At 50.0% G+C, this 17907-nt stretch overlaps 1 protein-coding gene across 8 annotated transcripts in view; it reads right to left on the reverse strand.

Moving 5' to 3' along the window:
• The window catches only part of GRIP2 (glutamate receptor interacting protein 2), a 266312-nt gene that overhangs the window by 238850 nt on the left and 9555 nt on the right, over positions 1-17907 (reverse strand). The window contains exon 1 of one of the 8 annotated variants that reach the window (XM_083796147.1): positions 8443-17895. The exons of the other annotated variants lie outside the window; for them this stretch is intronic. The gene's annotated coding sequence lies outside the window, so the exon portion shown is untranslated. Of the gene's footprint in view, positions 1-8442; positions 17896-17907 lie in introns of those variants that run through there. 8 annotated transcript variants of the gene reach the window in all.

Genomic DNA, 17907 nt, shown 5'->3' on the forward strand with positions numbered 1-17907 from the left:
ACCAGAGCAATGTACCGGCACGGATTTCAATCCATTCATTCCTTACCACAAACCACCTGACTACATACAGCACAGAATGAGCTAGAGCAGAGCTCCTTGGCGCACTGGCGTCCTGCCTGTGTCCATTATGGTGAATTATGCTTAGGAGATGCAGTATATGTTTTCCCCAGGCAAATCCATTACATCTATACGGGCTAGATCCATACAGCTGGAGCTACATTTACAGCTTGCACTAGGTGCTACGTACTGCGGGCTTCCATACCCCAAACTCATAAGCATGATTAAGAGAAGTCTGTCAAGAAAAAAGAGGGATAAAACACAAGACAGGCAAAAGAAAAGTAAGACCTTTTCCCACCCCCCAGATGGGGAACTGCTCTCCTGGTCTGCTCAAGAAGCTGCCACCCCCAGCACACACAGGGCTGGTGCCTGAGCCACCCGTGCAGGACGCACGGATCGATGCCCAGGAACAGCGCTGATCAATCTTTAACGGGAACAGCAGCCAGCTCGCCCCCTCACCAAACAGCCGCACACATTACTTGCCCTCGCTGCCAAACCTCTGATGGATTCACTGGAGACCACACTAATCAATTTTTATTTCTAATTAAACCGATACCTGCAGTGTGCTGGAGGAAGCACGGGCAGAAGGGACTGCCCTACATTGTGATCTTCTGGAAGGAGGCGGCGGGGGAAGATTTACACCACGTGGTCGGTCTTTGGGGTAAGCCAGAGATGAAAAAGGCAGTCTGCCATTCAGTGAAGACACCACTCCAGTTTGGGGTGCCAAATCTTCCCCCTCATTCATCTCTTCCCGCTCTTATGCGCCTTCACGGAGCTTCTGCTTCAAAGGTCAGGTCTCTGAGGACTCTAAGTAACGGACTGACTGGCTTGGCTGAATCACTCACCACAGTCCTGGCTGAAGAGCAACTCCAATTTCACTGTCACGGAATCTGCAGTTCCTTTTCCTCCTGCCAAAGGGCTCGCCTGGCTGGGGACCCCACTCGCCTTCACCTGCCTCGTTACAACAGCCCTGGGCTAGACAGAGGGCCCAGGCACCGCTCATTACACCCAGCACTCACTGCCGGCCACAGCTGGCCGGAGAGCCGGGCTCCACAGCACAGGCGGGCTTCGTACGGCCATACCCTACAGCCAGGTTGGGGTGAGGGGGGACACCCTCCAGAAACCCCGATTTCCCTCCAGCAACAAGGAAGGGAGGCAGACAGTACAGCAAGCAAATCCCATCCTACAGCATCTTCGCTTGGAGCTTGCCAACATGGAGATCCTCCAACTCGTCTGCCTAAAATGAAGTGTTGGGGAAAAATAAAGGAACCTGAGAAGTAAATATTGCTGACAGGGAACGGGAACTGCAGCAGGCACGCATCTGCTGCGCTGAAAGAAGGCTGGCGTGTGATGCCTCAAAACCTCATACAAAAAAAAAACAAAGGGGGGGAGCGTTACTGGAGGGGTGGGAGAGCACCAGGTCCAGACGGGCTCAGCCTTGGCTGCCCGATGGTGCTCAGCAGCCAGATACAGGAACAACGACAGGTACACAAGAGCATGGCCGAGGCAGAGCTGAGCACAGAGGGAACAGTGCAGCCGGGCAGCACACTGGGCAGACGCCTTCGTGCTTCCACCTCTCCTCACAGCTGAGCTGCAATTGCATTTCCAAATGCTGGCTTAAGAATTTTAAATTCTTATTTGGGCAAGGAAGCAGGGATGGGTGGTCCATCTTGGAGGATATAACAACTAAGTCATCAGTTTGTAGAAGACTTTATCAAGCTGTAATAAACGCTTCTAAAAGGCACCCTCACCATCTTTCTCTCACAAGATAAAGCCAGAAGTCTGTATTTAAAGTCCTGTGCACCTTCTTGCATTCCTCCTGGCCTTCTGCCTTACATTGCCTCATTTCTTCAAGCCCCAGCCTTGAAGCTCTTCGAGAGCAAGATGACCTCTTCTTCCTGGTCACAGCGTCCTTCAGGGTTTTTTGGGAGACTAACTTTATGGCTCAGCAGACAAGAAGCCATAATAATGAGAAAACTCCCCACAAGAGGTACATAAAGACCTCGAGGAAAACATTAAGCAGGTCACAGACTTCAGCATCTCCAGTGTTGAGAGCAAAAGCAGGTAAATTTTCAAGTCCATGGCGGACTGCCAAGTATTTGGCTGGGTGCACACGCAGAGCAGTGAGGGCATCTCCTTGCAGCCGGTCAGTCTGGCCAACAATCGCTCATGTCACAGCAGCCCCGGACACGCAAGGGCTCGATCCACGCAGCAGGGACTGCTCTGCAGCAGTGGCGTCTCTGGCATTGTCACAGAGGTGAGAAGTGGTGCTGCGCTTGGCCAGATAAGGAAGTGGTGTGGACATGGTCACTGAAACACCCACAGGAAGGCTGGACCAAGGGGTGCCAGCACACAAAATGGGGGAGCGCCCCCAATAGCTATTTGAAACTCCAAGCAAAGAGAGTCCTTGCGCCGTGCAGTCACCTACAGCAGCTCAAAGCAGTCTCGAAGCACCACTCTCTATTTCCGCTCTGAAACCTTACCACCAGATGCGAGCAGCTGGCTGCAAACTCTCGCAATAGGGGAAAAACTACCTTGAGAGGTTTTTTTGGTGCTTAAATTGTGTTTCGCTCCCCACCAGAAAGCAAGCAAACCACCCTGAGAACCGAACAAGCTGTTGCTAAGCTGCTTGCAAGGATTTATTCCAAGCTTTGCGGGACAGCTTATTTCAGCGCTCAGGTGCGAGCGCCTCCTTTTCGCGTGTTCGCAATGCAGAGATTTGTGCTGCTGGAAGCTGCATCCACTGCAGAGGCAGCACTTGGGAGCAGTTTGGAGATGCTTTACTATTCTCTTTCTTCTTGTGTTGGTTTTTTTTTTTTTGGTGGGATTTCTGTTTTGCCTGAGACAGCCTATGCATACAGACACAGCAAAATGACTGCTTCAAAAGGCTTCTTGCTTTCTTGCTGTAGTATTCAGGGTGGAGGTAAGCGGAGCTGGGTACCCACAGAACAAATACACCCACCTGGCCTCACATCCTTTCCCTTGGTTCAACTTCCGAGCACAAGCCCTTTTCCAGAGCTCCCAATTCCCACTGACAACCTATCTCCTCTAAGAGCACTTTGTCATTCCTCCTCCAGGTGCCCCAGCTCTCTGACCATGGCATTTTTACCTGGAACAGCTTCTGGTCATATGCAAGGGGAGCTGCCCCAGCTCCTCCGCTCCTCTCCTGTCCACAGCATCTTCCTCTTCACCAGTGCTGGGTTTTATCCCTCTCGTGTAAACAACTGCAACACCCAAGCAAGCAGTGACATCCCTGCAGGAATCCCGCTGCTACGTTCCCATTCCCTCCTCCCAAAGGCTGGGGAAGCACAGGGCATTTCCTCCTCAACGCTACAGCCCAAGGGGCAGCTGCAGTTTGTGAGCAGCGCTTGCACGCAGGGAGATATCCAGGAGTTAAGGCATTCCTGGGCGTGCAGCAGGATCAAACAGTTTTGCCTCTTGAGCTAGAAATTGCGGTGACAACCATCACCGCTGCTGGAAAAGAGGATTTCAGGATCACTGTTGGAGAGCTGCCTGCGCCCACACAGGCAACGCAGGGCCCCCACCAGCGTCGCATCTTTGGAATAAAGCTGGCAGGAGACCCGTGCTGCTCACACAAGTGCTTTAACATGAGCAAACGTCAGGGTTTGCACCCTGCCATCCAGTACTGAAAGGAAAGCAACAGGCTCCCGGATGACTTGATGGCCTGGGAAGAAGGAACGTGTTCAGCTCCGCAGGGAATTTGCAGGACTGCAGCCCAAACAACGCAGGTTTTTAGATCTGAAACACTTCTGCCCAAAGACAAAACCAAAAGCCCCTTGTTCTGTGCCACAGACACTCGTATTCCAGGGGCTTTATGGAAGGGGGAACTCAGCTAGCGGTGCCTTCAGGCTTCTGGATGCTCACCCTGCCCTTCGGGAGCGTTGCTTCCCCTGCCCCGCTTCAGCTTCACCCCTAACCACAGGCTCTCAAAACTGAATTCGAGACTCTAACACTAAGGCAGTGGAAATTCATTAGAGAAAGGGAAAAGCACTGGAAACAGCTGATAAAGCAGACAGGCTGTCCGGGCCAGTAGGAGGGGCTCGTTGCAGCTGCTGGAGTAATTCCATGTCATGGGGACTTCAGGGCAAGCTGGGGGAGAAGTTGGAGCAGCATTTGCAGAAATGCCCAGGAAGCTTTAAACACCAAAGAAAAAAAGCCCAAAAGCCATATTCCTGGTCATGCATCTCAAACCCTTGCTTGCTGAGGCTGCCAGGCTGGGGCAGGCTGAAGCAAGCAGGACACCGAGCTCCCACCCTTCTGGGAGACGCAGCACGGCGGCTCGCAGGGAACTGGTGAACAGCAACAGACGCTCGCTGCCAAAAAACCACAAGGAACCAAGGACAGACCACCCCGGCAGCATCTTCACTACCACTCCTTCTGTCCGTAGGGATAGGAGCATAGAGATAGAGGGACCCAGCATTGCTTTGCACATTGCCATTGCCCTCCATTTAATCACAGTGCAGCCAATAAATTTGCTACTGATGGCAGCGAGATTGCCCATACATCAGGCACAGCAGACAAGGAGACAGTCTTTCATTCAAGTGACAGCCATCTTCCGTAAGCGCAGGTGTCTGCAGGCAAGGATTTTTAGCAGACACATCCACATGCAATGGAAAAAAACTACTGATTCTTACTTCCAGCCATGCAGTACTTGGACAGCTTCAGAAAACCTGTCCTCGTGGAGTTCAGTTACCGTTGGGGCAGGCATTTCTTCAATACCTCTGATTTTGTACCAATCGCACGTAGCAGCTACTGCATCCTCCTGGGAACAAATGAGTTGACTTTTTTCCAAGGAAGGCATTTTTGTTGAGAAGTATTTCCTCTCAAAAAGAACAAAAAGCACAACTGTCTCTGCTTTCTATTTGGCAATTCAAAAAACATACCGAAAGCCAAGTTTCTCCCATAGAAATTAATATTAAAAGCACATTTTTTTTTGTATCAACACAGCAGAACAGTGCACAAGTGTGGCTAGCAGGAATTAGGATTAAATGTGTTCTTAAGTAGACCATTGGTGGGGTAAGATGGGAAACAGATCATTTATACCATTACAAATAGCACAAAAGAAATACTAGGGTCTTCTATAACAAATTGTTTCATTAAAAAAAATATTAATAGGAAAAAAGCTCAACAGCCAAGCCAATAAGAAAATCACTACACTGCTCCCACACCTTGATTTGAGGCAGCAGATATCGTGTTCCTAAGTTAAGAGGTGAGCTTTTGACTGACAAACATCAGCCTCCAGGCCTGAACCCGCGGGACTGGAAACATGGGGAAGGGAGTCCCAGGACACCCATGGAGGAGGGCAGGGAGGCACAGACAGCTTGGGTTTTAGTTTAAGTCGTTAAAGTTCCAAGATTTGTCTCCATTTGATTGGTGCGAGGCTAAGCAACACAGAAGTACTTTCTCCTTTCAACCCTCCCACTCCAAACCCTAGCGAATACCAGGGAGAACACTGGAAGCCCCGATTCACACTTGTGGATAGAGTTTGGTCCTTGTACCCTTGACCCATCCACTTGTTGCTTTTCCCACGAAGTCATGGGAATCGGTACATTTTTCTGAAGGTGTCTCAAGAGGTCCTCAAGCCCGTGCTTTCCCATTGATGTTCTTGTAACAGCTTACAGCACGGTGCCACCTTGAACGTGCCGTGAGCGTATTCCCCTTCCCTTCAACAGGCCATTAACAGAGGGGTTGACCCATAGCAGACCCGTGAGAGGTACCCTGGAGCCGAACAACAAGTCACTCTCAAACAAGCCCAAGACCAGTTCTCCTGCCACTACAAAAGTTTCCTCCATCCCTTATTTCCATAATTTGCCTTCCCTAACTCTTCAAAGGAGGTAAAAGAAATTAAAGCGAGAGTGAGCTCACGCTGGGGGAGAATGCTTCTGGTAATTTATAATCTCAGTTTTGTTGTTAGCGAATTTGCCAATATTTTATATATAACCTTATCTGAGCACCTCCACAGCAGAGCTTCATAAAAACACTGAAAGATAACAATCGTAAAATTTTGAAAACATAAATTACAGACCCATAATGGGAGGTTTAAGTCTCCTATTCACTTGGAAAAAGAAGAGAAGCTGTAAATTAGAAGAAATACAAGCTCCAGAAGAAAACCTCTGCGCTAGATCTCACTTTATAAACCCAGAATAAATTTCCATTTTAGACAGGGGCAGATCTGTTTACTTATTTTCCTGAATAACATATGCCACAGAATAGATCGATCTAGAGCCTGATATATTATTTCTTCATGTGCCTTTCAAGGATGGCAAGGGGAACGTAATTAAAATTAACTCCAAGGCCAAGCTATAAAGCACCAACATACCAATGCACTGGAAGCTGCACCACAGGCATTTTGCCAAGAGCAGGGATAGCCACTTCACAACAGCTCCCGGCAAACAAATACAAGGATCCAGGTTCCTCGGCCTCATTCAGCTGAGCCCTACTAGGAATCCCCTTCTCATCTCTACCTGGACCTCTAAAGCCAAGGGCTCCAAAGCCATCACTCCTTAGCTCGTGTAGAAATTCGTTGTCTTGAAACGCAAATAGTTTTAAAGCAGAGGAATAGTTTAACCTTCCGATGTGTAGAAAGAAAAAGTCATTATTTCATAGTGATCAGAGGTGTCTGAGGTGCTTCAGAGAGCAGACAGAAAGGCACAATCCCTATAGACCTTACAATCCAATTAACTTAATTAACCATGTTATTTCCCTAGTTCCTGGTAACTCCTTAAATCAATGAACTAAGACTTAATGGTGAAGTACGTAACTAGGAGCTTTATTGATCATATCTGCACACAACTCCGAGCAAATTCCCAAAGTCATGGCCTGGCATAAAGCCTATAGAAGATGCTTTGGTAGCAGACCTTCACTTGATTTTCCAAAGCCTTGTGCAGGTACTGAAGACAGGAAAGCAATCAGGATGTGAGGACTGAAATTTTAATAGCGAGAGAGTAAATAAGCATGGGCTTGGTGTTAATCCACACTACGAGCAGCAAAAGAATCATTATATTATTCTTCAATTTTAAATCCAAGTTTTGCTTTGTTCATCACCTCTCATTAAGAAGAGGGGTCCTGGAGCATTCTGCAAATTAATAAGGAAGCCCAACCTGTTGCCTGTTCCCTCCCACACCTCCTGCAGACACCTGAAGCCCAGCACCTGCAAGCAGCTCCTCAGCCTGGGCAGGGAGGAGCAGAGGCCAGGCACCAGCCTGCAGAGAAGAAAAGCTACAGGGAATTCACCTACAGCATAATTCAGACTTCACTACAACAAAAGCTCCCTAATGACAGCCCCACTGCTCAGCACCAGCCACCCCATCCATCACCGCCAGGTCTCCTCAGCAAGAGCACAGCATCTGAGACTGGCAGGCCAGCGACATGTGCAGAGAAATCCACCTGAGAAGCAGGTACTGGATGTGACAGAGGGCAGCGTGCATGGGACAGCAAGCAGCGGGGTACAGGCTTGGCACAGCCACGTAAAACTCACCCACGGCCAGTTCAAGAGCCCAGAGCTGGACAAAGCTGCTTGTAGGGATAATGAAGAGAATAAGTCACATCAAACATACATAAACTGCAGTGTAACCTGGAGCTGCAGGTCCATGGGGAAAGAGCAAAGGTGCAAAAGTGTGTTAGCAAACAGAAACAACCCCAAGTGCATCCCAATGTGTGGAGGAAGAAATCAGTATGAACATCGCATCCCTCCCAGCAAGTAACATGAACGTACAACAATTTCAGCTGCATTATTATTCTTATTGTAACAGAGATATCCGGACTAATAACGATCAGACAATCTGAATTACACTGCATATAAAAGCCAAAAATGTATTAACGATATGTACTCCCTCTTCACCTGTAAAGATGATCCTGCTCAGAACAGCGATCACACAGGGGGCAGAGCAATGGCAGGCGTGAGGGGCCCCCTTCATGCCCTTTCCCCAGCTCTTCCCCAAGATGACCCACCGCCAGCTCCTAGTGATGCTGAGAGGAGGCTGTTCCTTTTCCAACAGGTCAGTGACTCACCATGTTAACTCACTTCCCTCCACTAAAAATCAATCAGCTCCTGAAATTGGATTATCCCCGGTGATTGGGGTTTTAACAACTCTCTCGCAGGGAAAGCAGCCCCCAGGGGTCCCTGCCAGTGCTGGGTCACCACCTCAGGCCTGGAGGACTGACATGCTCTTAGTGAGAAGCAGCCACCTCCTGGGAAGAGGACATCTTTCCACAAAGGAGCTTGTGATATAGAGCAAATCTTTGTGTCCATCTCTGCCTGCAGAGAAATGGGAACACTGTAGGCCAGAAGAGCTGCACGGCCCAGTAGATGGGCCCGGCCATAATACAGTCTGACAAACCACCTCCATTCTTTTTCTTACTTACCTGCATAAATGAGTTCTCCTGCTCCCCCTGCTCATTCCCAGGTCATTCTCCTGTTGGTTTAATTTGCCTGAGGTTTGATGAGTCCAAGGCTGGGCCAGCCCTCCGTACGCGGTACCTCTTGCACAGCTAACGGTGACTTTGGGCCTACTTCGGGCCTGTGGGAAGCAGCGCTGCCCTGCAGCCGCTTCACCCCAGATCTGGATTCACACCAACACACCTGCACGCATCCATACGCGCAGAAAGTTCCTCTGCTGTTTTAAAATACTGCTGAGGCCACCACCGCCTGCCCCTGTGATGCAAGGGGTGCTTTGCCAGCAGTTCTCCCTCACACCCTGCTGAAAACATCCTCCCTTCTACATGGGGCGGGGTCGAGGCATGCCTGTCAAGGGGAAACCCGAGCACAAGGGATCTCCCCCCAGTGTCATTTCACACAGCTGTCCTTTCATGCTGCTGAAGGCACTTCCAGCCTGAAGCCGGCTGCCTTCGAGCTGGATTCCTGCAGGAAGCTCACAGCACAGGGCGACAAGAGGCAAAACCACCCCCCCGCTCCACCTCTGCACCCCACAGACACCCAGCACAAGCACTGCAGCCCACAATTAAACATCACAGTGGGATTTTGCAGGAGGGAAGAGAGGCACAGAAAAACAGCACCTGGAGGACTGAACTCTCACTAGGGCAGCCAGCAGCAAGGCAAGGAAGTGTGGTCAGGAATCTGCACCCTGACACCCTGCTGGGGAGCCCCTGGCAGCGGTCAGGGAAGCAGATGGGCAGCAGAGGACGGCACTCCCTGGCCCAGAGCCACCTTTTCTCTTAATTATTTAGCTGCAGAAACTGGATCGCATTCATCACAGCATTGCCTGTCACCAAATTACTCCTGGGCAGCCCCAAAGCACAGGGGCTGACAGGGACAGAGCAGTCAGAGCAGCCCAGGGTTCACAGAGCTGGGGGCACATGGGCACCGTGCTGCCTGGCCCCAGGCAAGGGGACATCACAGCCAGCAAGCCTTACCTGGCCCCAGGCCCTGGAGACCAGCGGTCACAGCCTGGTTTGCTGAGTTTTGCTTTCCAGCCCCCAGTCCACTCATTAAGAAGCCCTCCTGTGAGCACAGTGACAGTAAAGGACTACAAGAACACAAAGAACGTGCTAAAAAAGCCAATTACAGTGGCTATCCCAAATAAAACAACCCAGAAACCATCTCCATGCACAAGCAAACACCCTAGGCAGGTGGCAGCAAGAGGGAAGCAAAATAAATACAATTTATACCGCAAGAAAGACAGATCAGTTTTGTGCTAGGTTTGAAGCATGGTCTCCAGTGGCTGGGCAAGCAGCACAAGTGGCAGGATGAGTCTTGAGGCTCCTCAGAGGCAGCTGGCCTGGGAGTGCAGCCAGACCTATATGGCCCAAGCAGCATCTCTCCTGCCTCAGATGGAGGTTAGATACCTGGGATGTTTGCAGCACAAACTGCTGCTGTGCAGGGAACTTCACACCCACTCAAACAGAATCTGAGTACTGCAGCTGTGCTCTGCAATAGATTTGCAATACTGTGCCAGAAGTGATGTTTTCTACATCATTTTGGTCATTTTTCCAAGAGTTTGTCACAGCTGCTGTAACTCCAACCGTAAAGATACTAAGCAGAGAAGCACAGCCATGAAGTTACACTCAGTGACTGCACTTTGATATTTGTTTTGAACACCAGACAGACCCTTTCTCAAGGCAGGCATTACATTACCCATGCTTTATGGACACGAAGACAGGGACGGACCAAGCTCAGCAGACCAGGCTGCCTTTCCAAGCTGCACAGAGCTCCCCTGTCCCATTAATTTCAGCTGGCAGAAAAATCCCCCCCTACCTGAGAAATCAAGCAGTAACTCTGTTCCAGGCCACGTGCTTTGCAGAAAGCAAAGCTAGCCTTGGGACCAGAGCCCTGCAGCCCGGTCCCCAGCCAAATCTGGGGAGGACCACAGCAGCTATTCAATGCAACAAGAAGTCCAGATGGGATGTAAAGGACACAGTAAGTAAGGGCATGGCCACAGCATTGACACCTCATGCCATGAGACTGGCAGCCTCCCTGGACTTTGCTTTCCTTGGAAGCCACCGAGATGCAGCACACCAGCCTCCGGCCCCGTACAGGGACGCAGCCCAAAGAGGTTATTTGCCAGCACCTCCCAAACCACCAAAAAGAAGTCTCCAAAACTTGTGGCTTCTGTGTGAATGAACAGTTTAAGCCTTCTCATTAGCCAAAAGCCATTTGCAAGTGTTATTTAAAAATAAATAAATAGCTTGGTGTTCTAGCCTCTTATTCTCATTCACTGTTCAGCAACTGGTACTGATTTCTGCATTGCAGAGTTAAAGCTGCTCTTGTCTTGCTGCTAAACAGCTCTGCCACTGGTCTTCTGCTCATTTTTCCTGGAACTGAGCATTAAGATTTGTTCCTCTCCACTCCCCATTCCCTCTAATCAAATGAGAAAAACTTCCTTTTTTTTTTTTTTAAAAGGAAAAAACCTCATGCACTTCCCAAGGGAGAAGGGGACTGAGAGCACTGCAGTGCTGCTCCCAGCTTCACGCAGATCTACCTGCCCTCTCATTACAAGGAAGGGAGGTTCACAAGTTCTGGTATTTTCTTTTCTTGGGATATGACCATGGCTCCTGACCTCAGGTGAAAATAAGCAGAAGAACATTTAATCTAGACATGAAAAAAAATATTTCCATTAGTACCCTCTCTTCAAGATTAACACACACTGAGGCAAGCTGCTACAAATATTTAGCTAAGTTTGTTCCACTGTGACAGCCCCAAATTTCCTTGAATCCCTAGTAGCCAAAAGCAGTTGATCTGGGCAAGCTGTTTTCCTAAGCCAGCCCCCACACCTGGAAAAGGCACAGAAGGGTCTGAATCTGCAGCATTAAAGCACATTGGTACCAAGAGAGCAACTCAGCATCACTAATTTCTCTAAAACTGTCTCGCTGCCTGATGTTTGCTTTACCTTATTTTTCTGTTTATTTCTTCCCATTTCGTTTGTTGCTAAAGCTTCAAGGCCTCTGCTACAGGGGGATGGAAATGATGAGCATCCCCCAAGTCTACGCCCTGACCCTGTGGTGACTGCTCCTGTCAAAGTGGGGCCAAAGGCAAGATGCAGGCACCCTGTGCTGCGCTCTGTATGATCACCTAAAATTTGCTCCACCACCAGATTATTTTTATTTTTTGAATGGAAGACAGGAGTCATAAAAAATTCCAAGGCCAGCAGCCGCCTCATCCCACAGGGCCCAGTCCCAAGCTTGACGCCACCCTCACATCTTGCAGCAGCTCCCCTTTGGGGCTGTGAGGCCACACTCAGGTGCCGGCCTGGAGCTTTATTTCTCTGCACAGATGAACAGAAGTGTCCCCAAGATAACTAGCACCGTCACATCTGCACCTGTAATCCAAATAAATATTCACAATAGCCTCCAACTCTGGCAACAACGCAGCTGCCAAGGTTAATACAACTGCCAAAACGAAAGCTCCATAATGCCTTGTTCGCAGTGGAAATAAAGTTGTTAAACACAGAACATGCATTACTTCACAGACCAACATTCAACAACTTGAAGAGTTTAGAACCGGATTTATTTTGCAGCTTCCACAAGAGGTTTCTACATGTCAGATGGGAGCTGTTTAACTGGCAGGGCCACCGACACCCCTCCTTAAACACACAGATTAGACATGGACCTAACCACATCCTGATGCACAGCGTTTCCTTGATCTCAGACAGCAAGTGGTAGCCCCTTCTCCTTAAATCCAGAGTGGTCTCCAGGCAAAATACCTGAAGCTGTCAGAGGAAAGTGTGTTTGAATGAGTTAATTTCCCAGAGGAAGGCAGCACTGCCAGCACTCAATGGAATCAGCAAATTTTGCCGGAGCCCAAAAAAACAATCCTGCTTCAAAAGTAGAAGCCAGTAATTACTAGGTGCCAAGTTCATCTAACGTTAATGAGGGGGGAGAGTTGGTAGCAGGGAAATCACCATAATTCTATAATTCATTTGTTTGTGTTACTTTATTTGAATTTCTGCATCTTCCAAATACAAATAAATACATGGGAGAAAAGAGGAAGGGTAAGTCTTTCCCTTGAATGGAAACCGGAAAACAAGCAAAGCAAGCCACCTGCCTCCTAGGTGTGCCATACATCTCCTTTTAACTTGAGCAAGTCAAGTTATCTTCATCTCAACACAACTCAAGAGCATCAGGGAACCTCTGGGCCAGCAGCTGCAAGCAGCTCAAGCCAGGAACTGTTTCAAACACCAGGGCTGCTTCCTGGGAAAGGCCCATGTGCTCTTCCACTAAGCTTGGCATGAGCCCACAGCAACACCAACAGGCCTGAAGAACAACAGGCATGGCCTGAGTCCAGACAGACCTGGCAACTCTTCTCAGTCTGCGATGCTCCTGGCTCCCCCGAGTCACAGCTTCCATCAAGAGCTTCAGTTTCCTGAAAGGTTCCCCCACACCTCCCCTTCCAAAGGGAGAAGGTGCCAAACCCCTGCAGCTGATGCGCTTGCTCAGCACTGAGCATCGCCACTCACTGCTAATAAGGCGACCCCTTTGCAAGGAGCCCGACGGAGCGTAATGGCTTCAGAGACAGAGAGCAGAACTGCACCATGCCCCTACAGCTTCATACAGCTGAACTCTGCCAACAGGTTCGCATTCAGGTTGTAAGATCTGGCAGGCCACTTAAAAACAAAACAAGCAAAAAAAATAATCTGTCTTTAACCAAATTCCAAGGGAGCTTTGAAATCATTCCGTAAAACCCTAGCGGCTTCATCCCTACTCAGTTGAGCAGGACTTTTCGATCAGAGCTGGATTTTATAGCTGCTGAAGTGCAGGATCAAAAGCAGCAGCGCGAATTCAGCGCAGCGCGACGGTGCGACAGCCAGCGAGGAGGGAGCAGGCAAGCACAGCGCTCGGGTGTATTACTCCCTCACTTGACGGGCACCAAATCCACATCAACATATTAATGAACAAGAAAGACCCCATCAAAGTCTAGCAGGATTTGCTCTGGCTGTCCCATCAGTTTGATGAATGAACATTATCCCTTAAGCATTACCACCGCAGCCTTCAAGCAATCCTAATTCCCCTCCATACTTCACTCGAGGGTCAGAACCTCTCTTCTTACATTTTATTTAAAAGCAGTGGCCTGGATAATTAGTATTACCAAAAAACAGCAGCCCATAAATTCCTGAGCAGTGTGTGCGTGCAGGTCCTTGTTTCTGACAGAGCTTGGATGCACGGTAAAAGCACCACACGCAGGAATACGTTCATACACCGCGTTCAGCACAGACCTAACAGCCCTTCAGCTGCACAACAGTCAAATTGCACGCTAAGTGACAGCCACGGAGCTGAATTTCTTCACTGAAAATTAAGTGCCTGTACAATAGATCATGTTATTGGAGGTCTGGACAAAAGAACTCCGCAGGGCAAGGCGTTAAAGCTGAACAGACTCCACCTGGCACTAAAAGATGGTTCTAAGACAACTTGATAAATTCAGAAACTCCCTTCTGAATGACTGAGTTACTTCTGATGTGGCAAGCACAAGAGCAAACACCTCATTTTAAGCAGCAGAGTATTCCGACTGATTTCAAATTACACACACCACAGTCTGCAAGATCAAAACGTTCATGGATAAGTGAACAAAAGACGATTCACATGATTTTTACTGATAGTCTGCTTTAGTTATTCTACACATCACATGTGCATCTCGAACACCACGGGGCTGTGTGAAAGATCGCCTCATTTTCTGCTAATTGTGCAGAAACGCACAATTTCTATCTTCATCTTTTTGGGATGTTTCTCCTTATGTCTGTGATTAAGTAAAAAATCTAAAAAAAGAAACCCCTCTCCAGTGATAACCAGTTTCACAGCTACGGTGCTAAACACCCCGGTATGCTGCTCCGAGGACAGAGCCTAACGCTGATGTTCAGAGCCCAGCTGTTATAAACCTCCTCGAGACAGATCGCTGTGATATTTTTACCTTCCCGTTATAAAAAATTAAACGGCCCTGCCAAAACCATGAAATATCACCCCCCTCCTAAATTTTCCCCAGGGTCCCCCTCCTGCCAAACTGCACCCGCAGCGAGCTGAGGCAGGTGAGGGAGAGAGATTTCTCAACCCTTTTCGCTTCGTCGCCTTCACCCCGCAGATCAGCCCGCACCGCGAAGGATCGCCCCTTCCCCACGCGCCGCGGGACACCTCTGCCCGTGGTGCCACGGCTGCACAGCAGCACCGTGCCCCTATATGCTCCTACAGCTGTTTCCAAGGTAACCAGCGCAGAGCCATATACAAGGGAAAGGAGAAAACAGCAGCCACGCAGCCCTGCGATATTCCCACTTTTCGGAGCAGGTCGGAGTTGCCGCCTTCCCTCCCTCCCAGCTGCCCTACACGATTCAGGCAGGGGGTGGGTAACTCGCTTCAGGTTTTGCAATCCCAGTACATCAGCCTTTCTTAAGGATATATATAATTTAAATGGATAAGGCATCATATTGGGGTTTTTAAGGTGCAAGTCAAATTTTCCGGTTCTACTGCAGAAAACCATCTGGGGGAGGCCGGGAAATTATACCAACCACCTAAATTTACACCCAAATCCTGTGTTCCCTCCCAGTCAAAGTAGAAAGGTGCCTCAGGTTTAGCAGAGGGTGCCTGCCCACCTCCGAGCCCCGTGTTACACGAGGCTATGCACCTAGGTAGCGCCCACATCCCTCAGCGAGGAGGGCCATCTCTCTGCAGAGTTTCCTCACCCACTCAGATATGCCAAAATCCCCACAGATTTTCCCACCTGCCCACATTTGTGCTCTCTCCCAAAGCAGCAGTTAGCCTTTGCTAGTGAAAGCCTGGGAGGAACAAGGATACGGTCCGCATCTCGCGGTCCTTACGAAGAGGAGAGCAGCAGGAGGGGAAAAGCCAGGATGGGGAGGGCCCTGGCATAGCCAGCAAGTCATCTCAAAAAGAGAAAAGACAGCCGTCAAGGAGCAAAAATCAGCACCAAGTCTGGCTGCAGAGCTCTGCATAAGCAGAGCTGCGTGGCTATGCGCTCTAACCTCTGCTCCCATGCCCCAGGCCCACCAACAGCCCCATGGTTACAGAGTCAGACAGAGTCAGCCCCCCGAGCTGCGAGTAATAGTGCCATGACTGAGACAGGCTGGAGGGAATACATTTTCCATCAGGAATTTCCAAGCCATTAACATTGATTTTTTTTTTTCCCTCCCCAACATTAATCAGAATAGTAGCACATCCCATGCACAGCCCTCGTCTGATGAGGAACACAGACGTGTTAAAGAACGCAGCATTTCTGCACCCTGCTCAGGAGTCACCCCTTTTTCCCCACGGAAAGGAAGTTTTAAGGCAAAACACGCATAAGAAAATCACCGTGGGTGGTGTTTTTAAATGGCAATCATCCTCCAGCACAGCTCACGTACATCTTGCATTTTCCTAAGTGACTTACCACGGCTGACCTTTTGGATACCAACTGTGATTAATGAAGCTTCCAACCCAGCACTGAATGGCTGCAAATTGCAAGAGATGCTCATCACATTAACATTCAGTACCCAAAACGTACCGCTCTCCTCATCACAGATGTGCTCCCACTGAACACCGGGACGTTTGCTCTGGGAGTTTACGTACCGCAGCCCTCAGAGAAAACGGACACGTCAATAGGACAGAGAACACGCGTGGGGAAAAGCGAGCTCCCAGCTTAACTGCTGGAAACAAAGTTAACCACATCTGCATAGGCACCGAGATGCCAATAAGGCAGACGTAAATTGTTTTGAATAAGGAGAAATTCTGCCTTCCAGTTTGTCAGAGACTGCTTGGAGGTTGGTTTGGGAAATCTAAGCCCAGATGGAGCCCTGTAGAGATGTCCTGGCGTTGTTGAATACAACACGATGAGAAACTGTCTCTGGAGCCCAGTTAAAGCCCATCCCGTGCCTGCTAACACCGCGGTGCTACAAGAACATTACCGAGTAACTTCTCCGTTACCCCAGCTGAGCTGCGTTCGCAATACGAGCATGGGACTGGTTGCCTTGGGGAAAGAGGAAAGAAGTTCCCTGAAAACTCAGTACATCCTTTGGTAGACACACACCTCCTCCCCTACACAAGATTTACTCCTCCAGAAAAAAAAAACTGTGCTTAACTAAGCAGTAAGTCGCAAAGACAAACTACTCAAGCCACCCAGAGAAATAAATGCAACGCCACCGTTGAAAAGTGCCCAACGTCCCTGAAGGGATGCGAGGTGGAGACCAGTACACCAGGCACAGACTTGCTGCAGTGCTGGGATGAGGTCAGAGCCAGGGAGGATGAGGAGGAAATACTTTCCATAAAGCCAGAATATACACACGAAGCCTCAGGGAAAGTAACACAGCAAACCCCCCTCGGCTGGGCAGCCTGGGCTCTCTGCTCTAAGTGCTCTTTAGGGCCCCCAAAGCCATCCCTGGTCCGGCAGTGCAGGAGCATCCCCCTCAGCTGCAGCAGGGCAGCGTTATGAAGCACTGCACCACGCCAGGGCAGCACTCACACAGGCAGGTCTCGGCGTGGGGAACGGGATGGATTTTCCCTTACATAAGACAAGACCCCCGATTTTTGGCAGCGCTGTCTTTTGGGGGGTGGAAGCCGTGGTCCCAGAGGGGCCAAACATCAGAAATAAACGGTGTTCTCCCAAGCAGCGGCACCAGCAATACGGGGCAGCTGAACGATTGAGTCCTGGCGCCTCGCAAGGCACCTAGCAGCACAATTTTCCTCCTTGCTTACTAACCAACAGGACCGGAGAATTCCCTGATTTGTGCATTACTCACACCAAATGGTGCAACGGGCTGCTGCTTCGGATATTTGGTAAGCCTGCTCGCCACAGCAGGCAGCCAGGGAAGGGATGCGAAGGAAAAAACTCAACTCGCTGTTAACCACTTGCGGCAAAGCAGCTGAGGTCAAAAAAACCTGAGATTAATAAATCCCCCCTTGCTTCTGCTCATGCCAGCTGGGCTCCTGCACCTGAGCCTCATGAGAGCACAACAGAGGAGCACTTCGTTGCCCAGGATAAACTTTCCCCACCGCTGCCACCCTGCCCACCTCCAAACCCCGGAGCCGGTGCGCCAGGCTCCCCGGCGCTGTGCCACCTCGCGGATGCCTTCTCCCGACTTCCAGGAGCTCGGGTGCGGCGGTAATTTAACATCGCGCTCCCGAGCACGTAAACAAAATCACTCCCGGTCCCTGCGAGCAACAGCGAGCGGCACAATAGGAGCTGCTCCCGCATCGCGCCCTCGGTGCGACCGGCGAGCCCCGCCAGCCCCATTTCGGAGCCGGGTGCCGGGGAGAGGCGCCGGCTGCAGGCAGGAGCACCAGCGGCTTTAGCAAGTTGGAGCTTCCAGCCCCCCGAGCACCCACCGGGGACGGGGCAGCCGGGTCCCCATCCCGCAGGTGGTGGGAGCAAGCCCAAGGTCTCACCCCCCCCCCCCCCCC

This window comes from Anser anser, assembly GCF_964211835.1.
Source record: "Anser anser genome assembly, chromosome: 12".
NCBI classification, from domain to species: domain Eukaryota; kingdom Metazoa; phylum Chordata; class Aves; order Anseriformes; family Anatidae; genus Anser; species Anser anser.